The sequence below is a fragment of the Elephas maximus genome, chromosome 10, assembly GCF_024166365.1.
Source record: "Elephas maximus indicus isolate mEleMax1 chromosome 10, mEleMax1 primary haplotype, whole genome shotgun sequence".
Classification (NCBI taxonomy): domain Eukaryota; kingdom Metazoa; phylum Chordata; class Mammalia; order Proboscidea; family Elephantidae; genus Elephas; species Elephas maximus.
Window position 1 is genome coordinate 14,869,358 of NC_064828.1, and position 14,327 is coordinate 14,883,684.

Consider the following 14,327-nt stretch of genomic DNA (forward strand, 5'->3'; position numbering starts at 1 on the left):
GTGGAGCAACTAGAGCTATGGAATGCACGACCATTTCAGAAATGTTTGGCAATTTCCTGTAGTTGTCCCACAAATCACCCCTAGGGATTTATTCAAAGAGTAATGAATGCATATATACACTCAAAGACTTGTACGCAGATGTTCATAATGGCTTTATTCATAATAGGCCCCTGCAGTGTGATGAATTGCTTTTGTATGTGGCCTTTCTAGTCATGGTCTTACAACTCTCACCCAGGTGATTGTGTGATAGGGTAATTGTGGCCTACCAAGGGATTGGTCAGTTTTGCCTTAAAAGTAAGCCAATTCCAGAGCGGAGGGGAGGAGCCCACCACCACCAAGAAAGGAGAGACCTGGCAGCGGAGACAGTGGGATGGGCTTCCCGGCCCACGGAGATAAAAAGCTGAGTGCCTTTGGGCAGAGACTGAGGGCCAGGGAGAGGTGTGCCTGCAAGCATAGCTGGGGAGAAGCTAGCCTGATGGAAGAACTGTATCCAGAGTGTTCTTGAGCCTGAATTGTAACTGTTGCTTCCCTAATAAGCCCCATAATTGTGAGGATGGTCTGTGAGTTGTGTGTGGCCACTGCAATGAATTACACAACTCAGTAGAGAGTGCTGTGGGAGGGACGGTTGGTGTCAGACTTGGTAAAGATGGCGTAGATAGGACGCACATCTGGTCTCTGCCTCACGGCAGTCAGCCTTGGGCTATTGATCTTTATTCTCCTTTCCCCTTGTGAAGTTAGAGAAGGTCAGACACTGCCCCCAAGCCATGTTTACAGCCCCAAACTGGAAACAACCCACACTTCCAACAACAAATAAATAGATAAACAAATGGCAGTATATCCATACAATGGAAGACTATTGCGCAATAAAAGGGAGCAAACTTATGATACATGCAACAATATGGACAAATCTCAAAAAATTTTGCCAAGCACAAGAAGCCAGACACATACTGTACATATTGTATGATTCTGTTATATGAAATTCTAGTAAAAGCAAAACTAATCTATGGGGATGGAAAGCAGATCAGCTGTTGCCTGGGGTTAGGGACTAGCCCATTGCCGTTGATTCTGACTCATAGTGACCCTACAGAACAGAATAGAACTGTACCATAGGGTTTCCGAGTAACAGATTTGAACTGCTGACCTTTTGGTTAACAGCCGAGCTCTTAATCACTATGCCACCAGAGCTCTGTGGTTAGAGACAGGCGTTGGGAATGACTGTGAAGGGCCGCAAGGGAACTTTTTCAGGTGATGTTAACCTTCTATATCTTGATTGTGGTGGTAGTTATGTGGATGTATACATTTGTCAAAACGTATTGAACTGGACACTTAAGAAAGATGCAGTTTATTGTATATAAACTTTGCTGCAATAAAGTTTGTTTAAGAAAAGGTTTGGAAGCCACTGGTCTAGAAGGTATAGGGAAAATAATTATTAGGATTACCGCCTTTTGTTAAATGATCCTATAGGGTCTCTATGAGTCAGAATCAACTCAACAGCAGTGGGTAGGTCACTGAATGGAAGGAGCAAATATGTGTTGCTATTGTAGTCTGATAAATTTTTTTTTAATTTAAAATAAATAGCAATACATGCACATGGTTATAAAATAAATAGTACAGAAGGGCTTATAATGAAAATCAGTATCCCCCTGTCCCATCTTTTCCCAGCCTTAGTCCTGGTACCTAGAGGCATCTACTTTTTAATACATTTTAATTTTTTTCCTCTTTTTTCCCCCTAAAGAACTAGAATGTAAACTGTTAGGTGGGGAACAGTTGATGAAAGGCATTTCATTGTGATATAAACCAGAAGAACCAATAACGTAAGCCTATTTTTTAAGGCCACTGATTGCTCTACATTACAAGAGTCCTCTCTGATAAGAGACTTCCATATTCTGGAGTTCTCAAGTTCCCCAAAGTGCCTTAGTGTTTATAACTTGAAAGCTACCTGATGTCTAAACCGGGAATATTTTAAATAACAGCCTTGTAATGGAAATAAATTTTAATGAGAACATTCCTGAGGAAGAGCCAAAACCCAGCAAGTTCCAGGAATGAGGGAAATGAGGAAAAGACTTTCTCTTTGTTATTGTGTAACTTGTAGGATCCCATCCATAGTTTGCTTTTTAAGAAGCCATTGAAATAGTAAAATCTGGAGGTTAGATGGCAGCCCGTCTTTTGGAGAAGATGAACTTAAAAGAAGTAAAATGTAAATGATTTTACACTACAAGTACCCTACATTCATACTTACCTATAAAATGGAGAACCGTGGCTGTTCAAGGCCTCATGCAGCATCTCAGTAGGTTTCCTTTCTGCATTTCTTGGCAAACATTTTGGAATGCCTTTTTTGAGCCAGGCACAGGGCTAGGTTGGGGAATCTGAGATAAAAACACATAGTCCCTACTCTCAAAAAATTTAGAATCTAGTGGAGATATGTTTTTGTTTTTTTAAAAAATATATATATATACACACATATATAAAATCAAGGTAGAACCAGTGCATTGTGGGAAAGCCAGAGTAGCCATGGAGAAGAGATAGCATTTTCCCTGAAACTGAGTGTCAATGGGCTTTTTAAGAGGTGGGAGAAGAGGCATTTGGGACGTGAGAACAGCAAGCAGTTCATTATTGCAGGAGTGGAAAACACATAGGGTATGGTGGTGAGAGGTAAGGCTGAGGAAATAGACGGAATCTATGTACCTGTTATGGTTTTTAAATAAATTTTTTTTGGTCATAAGCAAAAGAACTGACTCTGGTTAATGTAAACAAAAAGGGAATTTATTGGAAAGATGGGTGGCTCACAGAATTGACAGGAAAGCTAGAGAACAACATTTGGAACTACGACCAAGGGCAGCTGCAGAACTCTAGGCAACTGTCTGTCAGAATGAGTAAGTGCCAATTTTTTTTTTTTTTTCCAATCCTTGCATAATTTGACTCAGAATTTAAAGTCCTGAGAAAGAGAGTCTGATTGGCCTTATATCATGGACCCACCTGTCTAGGGCACCTTGATTTATTGTCCTATTGCAATGTGATGGATCACTATGGCCTTTTTTTTTCTTCTTTTTTTATTGTGCTTTAAGTCAGAGTTTACCATTCAAGTCAGTTTCTCATACAAAAACTTATACACACATTGTTATGTGACTCTAGTTGCTCTCCTACAACGTGACAGCACACGCCTCCTCTCCACCCTGTATTTCCCATGTCCATTCAACCAGCCCCTGTTCCCCTCTGCCTTCTCATCTCACCTCCAGACAGGAGCTGGCCACATAGTCTCATGTGCCTACTTGAGCTAAGAAGAACACTCCTCACAAGTATCATTTTATATTTCATAGTCCAGTCTTATCTTTGTCTGAAGAGTTGGCTTCAGGAATGGTTTTAGTTCTGGGCTAACAGAGAGTCTGGGGGCCATGTCCTCTGGGTCCCTCCAGTCTCAGTCAGATCCTTATGTCTGGTCTTTTTACTAGAATTTGAGTTCTGCGTTCCACTTTTCTCCTGCTCCATCAGGGATTCTCTGTTGTGTTCCCTGTCAAGACAGTCATTGGTGGCAGCCGGGCACCATCTAGTTCTTCCTGTCTCAGGCTGATGGAATCTCTGGTTTATGTGGCCCTTTCTGTCTCTTGGGCTCATACTTTCCTTGTGTCTTTGGTGTTCTTCATTCTCCTTTGCTCCAGGTGGTTTGAGACCAATTGATGCATCTTAGATGGCCACTTGCTAGCTTTTAAGACCTCAGACACCACTCACAAAGGTGGGATGCAGCACATTTTCTTAATACACTTTGTTACGCCAATTGGCCAAGATGGCCCCTGAAACCATGGTCCTTTACTCCAGACCTTGCTACTCTGTCCCTCAAAGTGTTTGGTTGTAGTCAGGAAACTTAAAAGTATGGAAACTTCATGAATTTGCATGTCATCCTTGGGCAGGGGCCATGCTAATCTTCTCTGTATTGTTCCAATTTTAGCATATGTGCTGCCAAAGTGAGCACTATATGGCCTTTCTTGCCATCATCTTGTAACTCCACCAAATGACTTGGTGGGATTATGTTATGAGGTGTTTGCGGCCTACCAAGGGGATTAGATAGCTTGCTAATAATGCAAATAAGGTGCATGGCTGGCACCCTCTTTGGGGTGGGACCATGCAAATAAGGTATATGGAACCCTAACAAGGGAATTGGTCAGTTTTGCCGTCATGCTAGGCTTAAGAAAAAGCCAATCCCAGACCAGAGGGGGACCTCATTACCACCAAGAAGAAGAGACGGGATCATATCCTTTGAGCCCAGGGTCCCTGTGCTGAGAACCTCCTAGACTCAGTAGACAGAGAGAGCTGGAGATGGTGCAAGATGGTGAGAAGTGGCAGCAGAGAAACTGAGGCTGCAGAACCAGGAGACTGGTGGAGATGGCCTGACAGGCACGGAGCAAGGTGATTATAATGGGTGTGCCGTCCCACGGAGTGAGAGAGCTGAGTGCCTTAGGGGTGAGGCTTACTGGTGGAGGGGGTGCCCTGTAGCAGTTATTGGCAGAACCAAAGAGTTTTATAACACTTTCTCAAGCAGGGTAGAGGCCAGGCCAAGAGGCCAAGGGCTAGAGAGAGGCCTGCCTCCGGGCATGGTTAAGAAGAGGTTCTTTTGATTAAAGAACTGTATCCTGAGCATTCGTGATCCTGAATTGTAACCTGTTAATTCCTTAATAAACTCCATAACTGTGAGTATGATTTGTGAGTTCTGTGTGGTCATTGCAATGAATTATCCAACCCAGCGGAGAAGTAGAGAGTGCCCTGGGAGGAAGAGTTGGTATCAGAATTGATAAAGATGGTGGAGAGAGGAGGCACCTCTGACCTCCACCTAATAGGAATCAGCCTTGGGCTGTTGATCTTGATTCTCCTTCCCTCTGGGGAAGTTAGAGGCGATCTGACGCCCCGCCATTTTTACACCTATCAGCACTGTTCACAATGGGGAAAGGTAATTCCCCTAAAGGAATCAAAGCGTACACACCCAGCCCTGCCGTTGCACCCACCTGAGGAGAAAGAGCAGACCGGGACGCACACCCTACCACCGCCTGCCCACGGACAAAGCCTGAGAGCTGTATCCACTGGATACAAGAGGCCTGGGGTGTGCAGCCAGGGGCTGGGCAGGGCCTGTGCTGGCAGCTAGATCCTGACTTTGCCTGCATGTGAGAGCAGGGCGGAGGCGTGGAGAGGTGGCTGTGGGACTAGGCAGGGGGCGGGCGTGTGGGTGCCAGGAGTGTGGCTGGCAGTGACGGCCCTGGCTGCCACTGCCCTGTTGATGCCGCCGCTTCCTGATTATGTGCAGTGGCTGCCACCGCTGCGGCTGGAAACCGGGAGCGCCTGAGCCCAGCTCGTGCCCTCGTCAGCTCCGGTGGCAGGAGCTGAGCAGTCACTGCCCTGTGCCAAGGGTCAACACCTCCAAGGCTTCCCAGTGGGTGAATGAAGCCAAGAAGAGAAGGAGGCACTGTGGGCATTGAGATTCTCCCTGGAGCCCCCCTGCTTGTTCATTCTGTGGGTTTGGGGTCTTTAAAACCATTATGGGGAAATAATGAAAGCTGCTTTCCCGTAAAAAAAAAAAACTTGAAGGGACCACGGATATATACGCAGTGGATTATGGCCCGAAATAGAAGTACGATTGACTGTAGTATCAGGTAAACAAGAAAACAACTCATTTGTGTTTTGATGAACACCCTTTGTGAATATATTACCTACAAATTATTTTTAACAGCTTTAAGATGTAATTCAAATATCATACAATTCACCCATTTAAAGTGTAATATTCAGTTTTTTAGTATATTCACAGGGTTGTGCACCATCACTACAATCTAATTATAGAACATTTTTGTCTCCCTTAGAAGAAACCCTATACCCATTAACTGTCACTCTCCATTCCCTCCTCTCCCCACAAGCCCTAAGCAACCACCAGTCTGGACATTTCATGTAAATGGAATGATACTGTGTGGATCATAACAAATTATGGATAACTCTGTGAAGAATGGGAATTCTAGAAGACTTCGGTGTGCTCTTGCCAAACCTGTACCAAGAGGCGCTCTTTGGAACAGAACTAGGGGATAACTGCGTGGTTTAAAATGAGGAAAGGCGTGCGTCATCATGCTTATCATTCTGTATGCTGAGCAAATAATCCAAGAAGCTGGACTATACGTAGAACGTGGCATCAGGATTGGTGGAAGACTCATTAACAACCTTTGATATGCAGATGTCGCAACCTTGCTTGCTGAAAGTGGAGAGGGAGGACTTGAAGCACTTACTGATAAGATCAAGGACTACAGTAGGGATTACGCCTCAACAAAAAGAAAACAAAAATCCTCACAACTGGACCAATAAGCAACATCGTGATAAATGGAGAAAATATTGAAGCCATTAAGGATTTCATTTTACTTGGATCCACAATCAATACTCATGGAAACAGCAGTCAAGATATTGCACTGGGTAAGTCTGCTGCAAAAGTCCTCCTTAAAGTGTTCGAAAATAAAGATGTCACTTTGAGGACTAAGGTGCACCTGACCTAAGCCATGGTATTTTCAATTGGCTCATATGCGTGCAAAAGCTGGATAATGAATAAGGAAGACCGAAGAATTAATGTCTTTCAATTATGGTGTTGACGAGGAATATTGAATATACCGTGGAGTGCCAGAAGAATCAACAAATCTGTCTTGGAAGAAGTACAGCCAGAATGCTCCTTAGAAGAGAGGATAATGAGATTTCGTCTTACGTACTCTGGACATGTTATCAGGAGGGACCAGTCCCTGGAGAAAGACACCATGTTTGGTAAAGTAGAGGGTCAGCAAAAAAAAGGAAGACCTTCAATGAGATGGATTGACACAGTGGATACAATATTGGGCTCAAACATAGCAACGATAGTGAGGATGGTGTGGGATGTGGGACCGGGCGGCAATTCATTCTGTTGTACGTAGGGTTGCTATGAATCAGAACCAACTCAACAGCACCTAGCAACAAAAAAACACTATGTGATATTTTGTGACTGACGTCTTTCACTTACTCAATGTTTTTCAAGGGTCATCATATTGTAGTATGTATCAGTACATCATTCCTTTTTATTGCTGAATATATTCCATTGTATGGACATCCCGCATTTATCTATCGGTTAACGGACATTTGGATTGTTCCCACTTTTTGGCAATTATGAATAATGTTACTATGAAAATTCATGTGCACGTTTTTGTATAAACATATATTTTCATTTCTCTTGAGTATATACCTAGCAGTGGAATTTTTGGTTTTTTTTATGGTAGCTATATGCAGGTTTAACTTTTTGAGTACCTGACACACTGTTTTTCAAACGGCTTCACCATTAACCATAAATTATTTTAAACATTTCTTTAGCCACTGTTTTGGATGTATAATTACTTTGAGGAAATATACATTTTTATAGACCAGTAAAATAAGGTGAAATTCTTGTAGCCAGCACCCAGCTCACACCATGGAACTTTGCTAGCCACCCCAGAAGATGTTCCATATGCCCCAACTAAACCACAGCCCCTAGCTTCTCTCCAAAAGCCACCACCGTCCTGATAATCATCATTACCTTGCATTTCTTTATGGTTTATCACCTTAGTGCACATTCCTAGATATAATGGTTTAGTCTTAATCATTTTTTTAACTTGGTGTGTCTTTTTCAGCCATCGCTCTTCCCTCCATCGCTTTCTTTTTCTTAAAATTTAACTATTGAAGAAAGCAGATTAGACCTTTTGACTTGTAGAGTTTTCCATAGTCTGAATTGTGCTGACTGCATACTTACGATGCAGTTCAACATGTTCTTCTATCCTCTCTATTTTCTGCAAATTGGCAGCTGGATCCAGAGGCTTGATAGGATTTATGTTCAATCCCTTTGGGAAAACTAATGGATGGTGTTGTAGTATTCTTACATCAGAAGGCACGTAATGTCTGGTTTTTGCTCTTTTGATATTAATAGCCATTGCTGTTTAGATACTTTTAGTTCATTGGGCTTACAAAATGTCGATGTTTTATTACTTTGCTTTCATTTATTAGCTAGATTAATTTTATAAGATGCTTCCTCTCATCTACCGTTTCATCACTCAGGAGTATAATTCATAAAGGAAAATAAGTTAAATGCTTCTTTCTTTTTTATTTATCCATTTTTCAAGATACTGAATTATTCCATGTCATCCTCAGAACATGGCCAATGGTGGCGCAGTGGTTAAGAGCTTGACTGCTAACAAAAAGTCGGCAGTTTGAATCCACCAGCTGCTCCTTGGAAACCCTATGGGGCAGTTCTACTCTATCCTGTAGGATCACTATGAGTTGGAATCGACTTGACAGTACTGAGTTTATTAACTCATAGATTTAAACATATTTGATGATATTCAATCCACTGCAATCCTTGTCCATATTAAAGCTCAACTGATCTCGTTTTTGGCCAGTGGGGAAACTTTTGAGTCCTTCATAGTTTGGCTCCTGAGTCCTTTGACATGACCTTAGTAGTCTATGATAAGTTTTCTTACTATCTGACACGTTAAGATGTTCCAGGCTCATCTTATAATTTCATGCCTCAGACATAGATAGAATCAGCCATTTCTCCAAGAAACCCTTGTTTCTTTTTATGGGGAATGGCGTTTCAAAACCACAACCTGAGCTTTAGAGATATTCATTGCTACTGGGTTGGCCATTGTTCCTAGGCCTTTTCCAGGGACAGAGAAAGAAAAAAAGAAAGAAAATGCCTTGTGAGTTCATACTTATATGTCCAATTCAAATTCAGAACTACAGAGTTTTTAAATAATTTTATATCATATCTCTTCCACACCAAGCATTCTGGTTGTTAAGGATATAGAGGATGTTGGAATTCAAGCACCCGGTAATTCATTCACTTTACATGTGCAGAAGGTCTCATAATAATAATGCTAGTACCATTAGTACCACCAATTATGATTATCAAAAACAGCTAAAGAATTTTTTTCTTCATATGTTTTCCCTATTCTCTCATTTAAAAATTTTTAAATTGTTGTTGAGACTATATGCAGCAAAACATACAACAATGCAACAGTTCCACATGTGCTATTCAGTGACACTGATTACATTCTTCAAGTTGTGCAACCATTCTCACCCTCCTTTTCTGAGCCATTCCTCCCTCATTAACGTAAACTCACTGCCTCTTAAGGTTCCTGTCTAACCTTCTGAGTTGCTGTTGTCAATTTGATCCCATGTAGATAGCTCTTAAGAGAGCATAATGCTCAAGGCAGACATTCTTTACTAGTTAGGCTAAACTATTGCTTGGTTTTAAGCAGATCTCAGGGGATATTTTTTATTGTATTTTTAATGATTGTATTATATCTGCATTGTCAGATCACAAAGCCATTACATACTTTAATCTCTTCCTTTTACTCTCATTTAGTCTTAGTTCTACAATGAACTATATATTTAAAGTTTACCACCAGTTCTTATGTCAATGATTCACTAGCCATTTTGATTATCTGAAGATTTTACTCTAGTAGATTAATTAGGAGGGGCTCATGGGAAGAAAATTCCCTGAGTTCTTGCATGATAAAAACAATTTACCTGTGCCCTTTATATTTAAGTCTTCTGGATATAAAATGCTTAATTCACATTTTCTTTTTTTGAGTGTCTTAAATTTGTTACTCCATTGTCTTCTGGCACAAAATGTTGCTAAAGTTTAATAATAGTCTAATTTTATAAGTCACGTGGTCTTCTTGTTTAGATATCCAAAGGATTTTTTTTTTCTCTAAAGGCAAATAATTTTATTGTTTTGGTGCTTGTCTTTCTGGATCACTATTTTTAGATACATAGTATGGTCTTTCAATGTGTAGTTTTAAGTATTTTAAAATTTGGGGAAGCTTTCTTGAATTATATATTTAGTATTTGTTTTCTTCTCTTCCCTTGCTTTTCTTCTTCAGGGATTCCTATTATCCATGTGTTGGATTTTCTTTGCCTGTCTTTAATATTTGTCATTTTTTTTCTTGAATCCTTTTACCTTCTTCATTTCTTTTTTATTTGAAAAATGTTACTTATTTCACCGTATTCTTAGTTTTGCTTTTGTATTACTTCTAGTTCAGTCTTTATTTCTAAAGTGGTTTCCCCCTTGTATTTCTAATTATTTTTTGGATTATCTTACCTCATTTTGAAATATTTCTGATTCTGATTTCTGTTCTTATCTTGTGTAGTTTTCTTCATGTCTTTAGCTAGCTATGGTATAATACAGTAGAGTATTACTCTTTTTTTTAGTATGTTTTTCTGGCATTGGAATGCTGTTCCACTGTTCTGCTCTTTAGCCTCTTTTTTCTTGTAGTAAACATGTATGCAATCTGGTACACTTTTCTGTTGCTCATATTCATGTGAAATTAGTTTTCCTAACATTTTAGAAAGAGACTTGGATCAATAAACTTTCTAACTTCACAGAGATCCTCTTTTGTTGTTTCTGTATAGTTTTAAAACTACAGTGGTTTGCGTTCTGAAATTGCTTGGCTCTGTTTCTCTTCCCCACTTTTATCTGGAAATTTTCTTTCCTTCTTCTTTGTTGTCCCTCTCCTGTTCAGTTTTTATTCCATTCCTAGCAGTTTCTCCTCACTGTGGGACCCTGTCCTGGAAGGAAACCATGGTTGATAGTTTTCCAAGGCTCATAGGACCTAGACTGCTCCAGCCTGTATAAACCTTCATACCATAGCCCACTTATACTTACTTGTTATTGGAGTGGGCAAATCCCTCTAGGTTTCAGCTATTGTTCTCAAATTGGTTGTTGACACTTTCTAGTAAAAACTCTTGGGATATATAAGGGTTTTCTTCTTAGGTATGACAGATGCCCCATTGCATTCCACTGTTTTTTTTTTTTTTTCTCTGCATGGGTGTCAATAGCTCTTGGTAGTTTCTCTCCACTTGCTTGTAATTTCAGGTTGATGAGCTACTTTTGTCATCTAGGTTTGTTGCACAAATTGCCCATGGGCTTTGGGTTTTACTATCTATTATTCTGTCTGTTTTAATGTGAGAATTTGGGAAGATTCAAAAACTATTCCCTCGCTACACTGCTGCCATTTTCCCAGAATCTTGGTATATATTTTTATTTTCACCTGAAAGTTCTAATAGTGTGGTTTCTATCTTGGGTGCAGTCTCTCTTCGATTACATCCTTTGGGGGACGTCAGCTGCCATGTTGTGAGAACCCTCAGGCAGCCTTATGCAGAGGCCAGCCTGGCAAAGAACTGAGGATCGGAGCCAAAAGCCTGTGAGGAACTATGTCCTGCCAACAACCACATGAGTGAGTTTGGAATGGATCCTCCCGTCAAATGTTCAGACGACTGCAACTCCACCCCACAGCTTTTCTACAACCTCATGAGAGACCCTAAACCAGAACCACCTAGCTAACCTGCTCCTGGATTCCTCAGAAACTGTGAAATAAGAAATCTTCACTGTTTTGAGATGCTAAATTTGGGAGCAATTTGTTACTAATATGCCTATGAACAGATAATCCCACTTCATGGCTCTAGATATCTTGCTGCCTTCAGTGACTTCCCCTGCCCCGCAAAAGTTTATTATGAAAAATTTCAAACATTCATCAAAGTTAAAAGATTTTACCGTGAACACCCATATCCCCACCATTTATATTCTACCGTTAACATCTTTCTGTCACTTTTCATGATATAGAACTTGTAGAAAAACATTCCATTTATAATATTTCAACAAAACTTGCAGCATTATAGACTCCAAAATGACCACTGTTCAAGACAAATTGTTTCTTTTTTTAATAGTTCTGCTTATTTAAACATTCCTCCTTATTTAGAGTTGAAATTTATTTTCCTGTATTTTCCATCTATTGATCCTTGGAATCCACATTTATCCTCTTCATGATACCACGGAGATTAAATCTATTCTTTTTCCAAATGATAGCCCTTTGACCATTTTGAGACAAGTGCCATGAGTTTCCTGAATCTCCTTTTCTCCCTAGTCTCTCCATTTCTTGCCTTTCCTGTGTTCTCCTGCTTCTGTAGCTTTTGGGCTGGGTTTGGCTAATGGGAAACACTGGTGGGAGATATGAGGGAGGGAGTAGACAGGATACATCCTCCCCACTTTCTGCCTTGGGTGGTATCCAGTATTGGCTGTGTGGCTCCATCACTAGCCAGACAGGCCTGCCATGGTTTCAGCTTCTGCAGAGTGATCCTGGCACTTAGGCTCTAATCACACCACTTCTTTTTGTCCCTCCAGCCTAGGTGTAGTAGAGTTTTCCTGCTGTTAATGATCTCTGGAGTACCTCATCCTCCATTATTGACTTCTCATCTCCTCCATTGCCGGTGTAATTAATTTCTTGCATTAAATTCTTTCTGTTTTACATACTTAGAGTGCTTTCTGTTTCCCTGGTTAGATGCTGACTGATACCACATAATTTTTGAGGGAGAGATATATCATAAAAGGGTACCCATAATGTTTACCACAATAATCTGTGATTTCTCTCAGAGAGAAGAAATTATATTATATGGATTTATGTCATCTTACCTGTGCCCTGCCACCCATGCAATGTTAGGCTATAAGAGAAACTCTGTCTTCAGAGCTGTGTTTGGAATCAGATGAGGAAAACTTACAGTAATATTTTGGGAAAAGGTATCTGTATGAGTTATTTTATATATGGGAAAGGAAGTGGTCTTTGGAGTGATAGCCTAGAAATGAGATTAGAAGAAACATGACAACTAAGGAGAAACGAGGAAATTAGTCAGGCAGATGACCAAAAAGTTGAATGTATATTGAAAATCTCACTTCAGTAAGAAGAAAATAGGCCTAGTCACAATGAATATGAATACTAGTGATATTGTATGATTCACTGCTAATGTTTAAAAAGCAAACAAACAAGGAAATCAAAGCATCACCCATGAGTAGTGCTTCTTGTTATGTGACATAGGTTCAAAGTTCCAGTTATGTTTAGTGTTCTAAAATCCCAGCAACATATCATTGTTATTTTCATACATCTGCATGTACACTGCAGGTGCTAAATAATAGGAATTAAGGAAGAATGAGGAAATAAAAACATGAATTTCAAAAAATGTTTCTGGAAATCACCATCATGCAACTAGGATCTAAACATTAAATAAAATAATGGGATAAATATTTAAAAAGAAAAAAATGTGCAGGCCTCTAGAGAATGCAAGAATTCTGACTAATGAGCTACAGTGATGAATTGTAAATAGTTGACCTTGCCAGATTGGCGTGAGTGGTTTTCTGGGGGGTTTTTGGATTAAGAATTCCAGGAATAAGAGGAGAAAATGTTAGATATTCTAGATTGGGCTATCAGGAAAGCATTTTTATCTAGCATCTTGTGTAATCTCAGTTACGGAATTCGTTTGTAGTGATTTCCAGGTGAGTGTGGTAACTGGGAACTTTCAAGGAAGACTTAGAGAAACAAATGAGCAATGACAGGGAATTTCTAAAAAACTTTTTTATTGTGAAATATACATAGAAGTTTATGAAACAAAAATGCACTGTTTAAAGAAAAACATAAACACTCAATTTAAGAGACAGAACATTGCCAGTACCTTAGAATCTCACTTTGTGTTGTTTTTTTCCACCACCCGTCTGTCGGTTTGTCATACTGTGGTAGCTTGTTTGTTGCTGTGATGTGGAAGCTATGCCACTGGTATTTCAAACACCAGCAGGGTCACCCATGGTGGACAGGTTTCAGTGCAGCTTCCAGACTAAGATGGAATTGGAAGAAAGGGCTGACAACCCACTTTTTAAAATTTGCCAGTGAAAACCTTATGGATCACAACAGAACATTGTCCAACTTGCTTTCTTTGGACAAGTCATCAAAAGGGATCAATCACTGGAGGAAGACATCATGTTTGGTGAAGTAACAGGTCAGTTAGGGAGTGGGAGACCCTCAGTGAGATGAATTGGCATAAAAGCCACAACAATTTACTCGAATATGCCTGCAATCTTGAGGATGATGCAGGATGGGGCAACATTTTGTTCTGTTGTACATGGGCTTGCCATGAGTTTGAATTGAATTCCCCAACACAATAGCTTTGTCTGATTTTGAACTTTATATACATGGACTCATACTGTACATATTCTTTTGTATCTGGCTTTTATTCAACATTATTTTGCAGTTGTATGTTGTATTTGTCTATGTATGTCTCATTCATTTTCATGGCTGTATGATATTCCATTTAGAATGTATTTACCTATTCTATTGTTGTGTACTAGCTTTGCTATAGCAAACAACCCCGAAGTCTAACTGGCTTACAATACCAACATTTGTTTCTCATTCTTGATACTTGTAAGCTGTATCAGCCCTGGCTCTTTTCCATGTGTTTTCTCATTCCAGGACACAGGCTGAAAGAGCGGCCTC

The 14,327-nt window shown here is 40.1% G+C and overlaps 1 non-coding gene across 1 annotated transcript; it reads right to left on the minus strand.

Annotated features, from left to right (window-relative positions):
* Positions 1-3,860: 3,860 nt before the first annotated feature.
* Positions 3,861-3,967, minus strand: LOC126084892 (U6 spliceosomal RNA). Its single transcript, XR_007519123.1, has one exon. It is a non-coding gene; the product is annotated as a U6 spliceosomal RNA (small nuclear RNA).
* Positions 3,968-14,327: the final 10,360 nt, after the last annotated feature.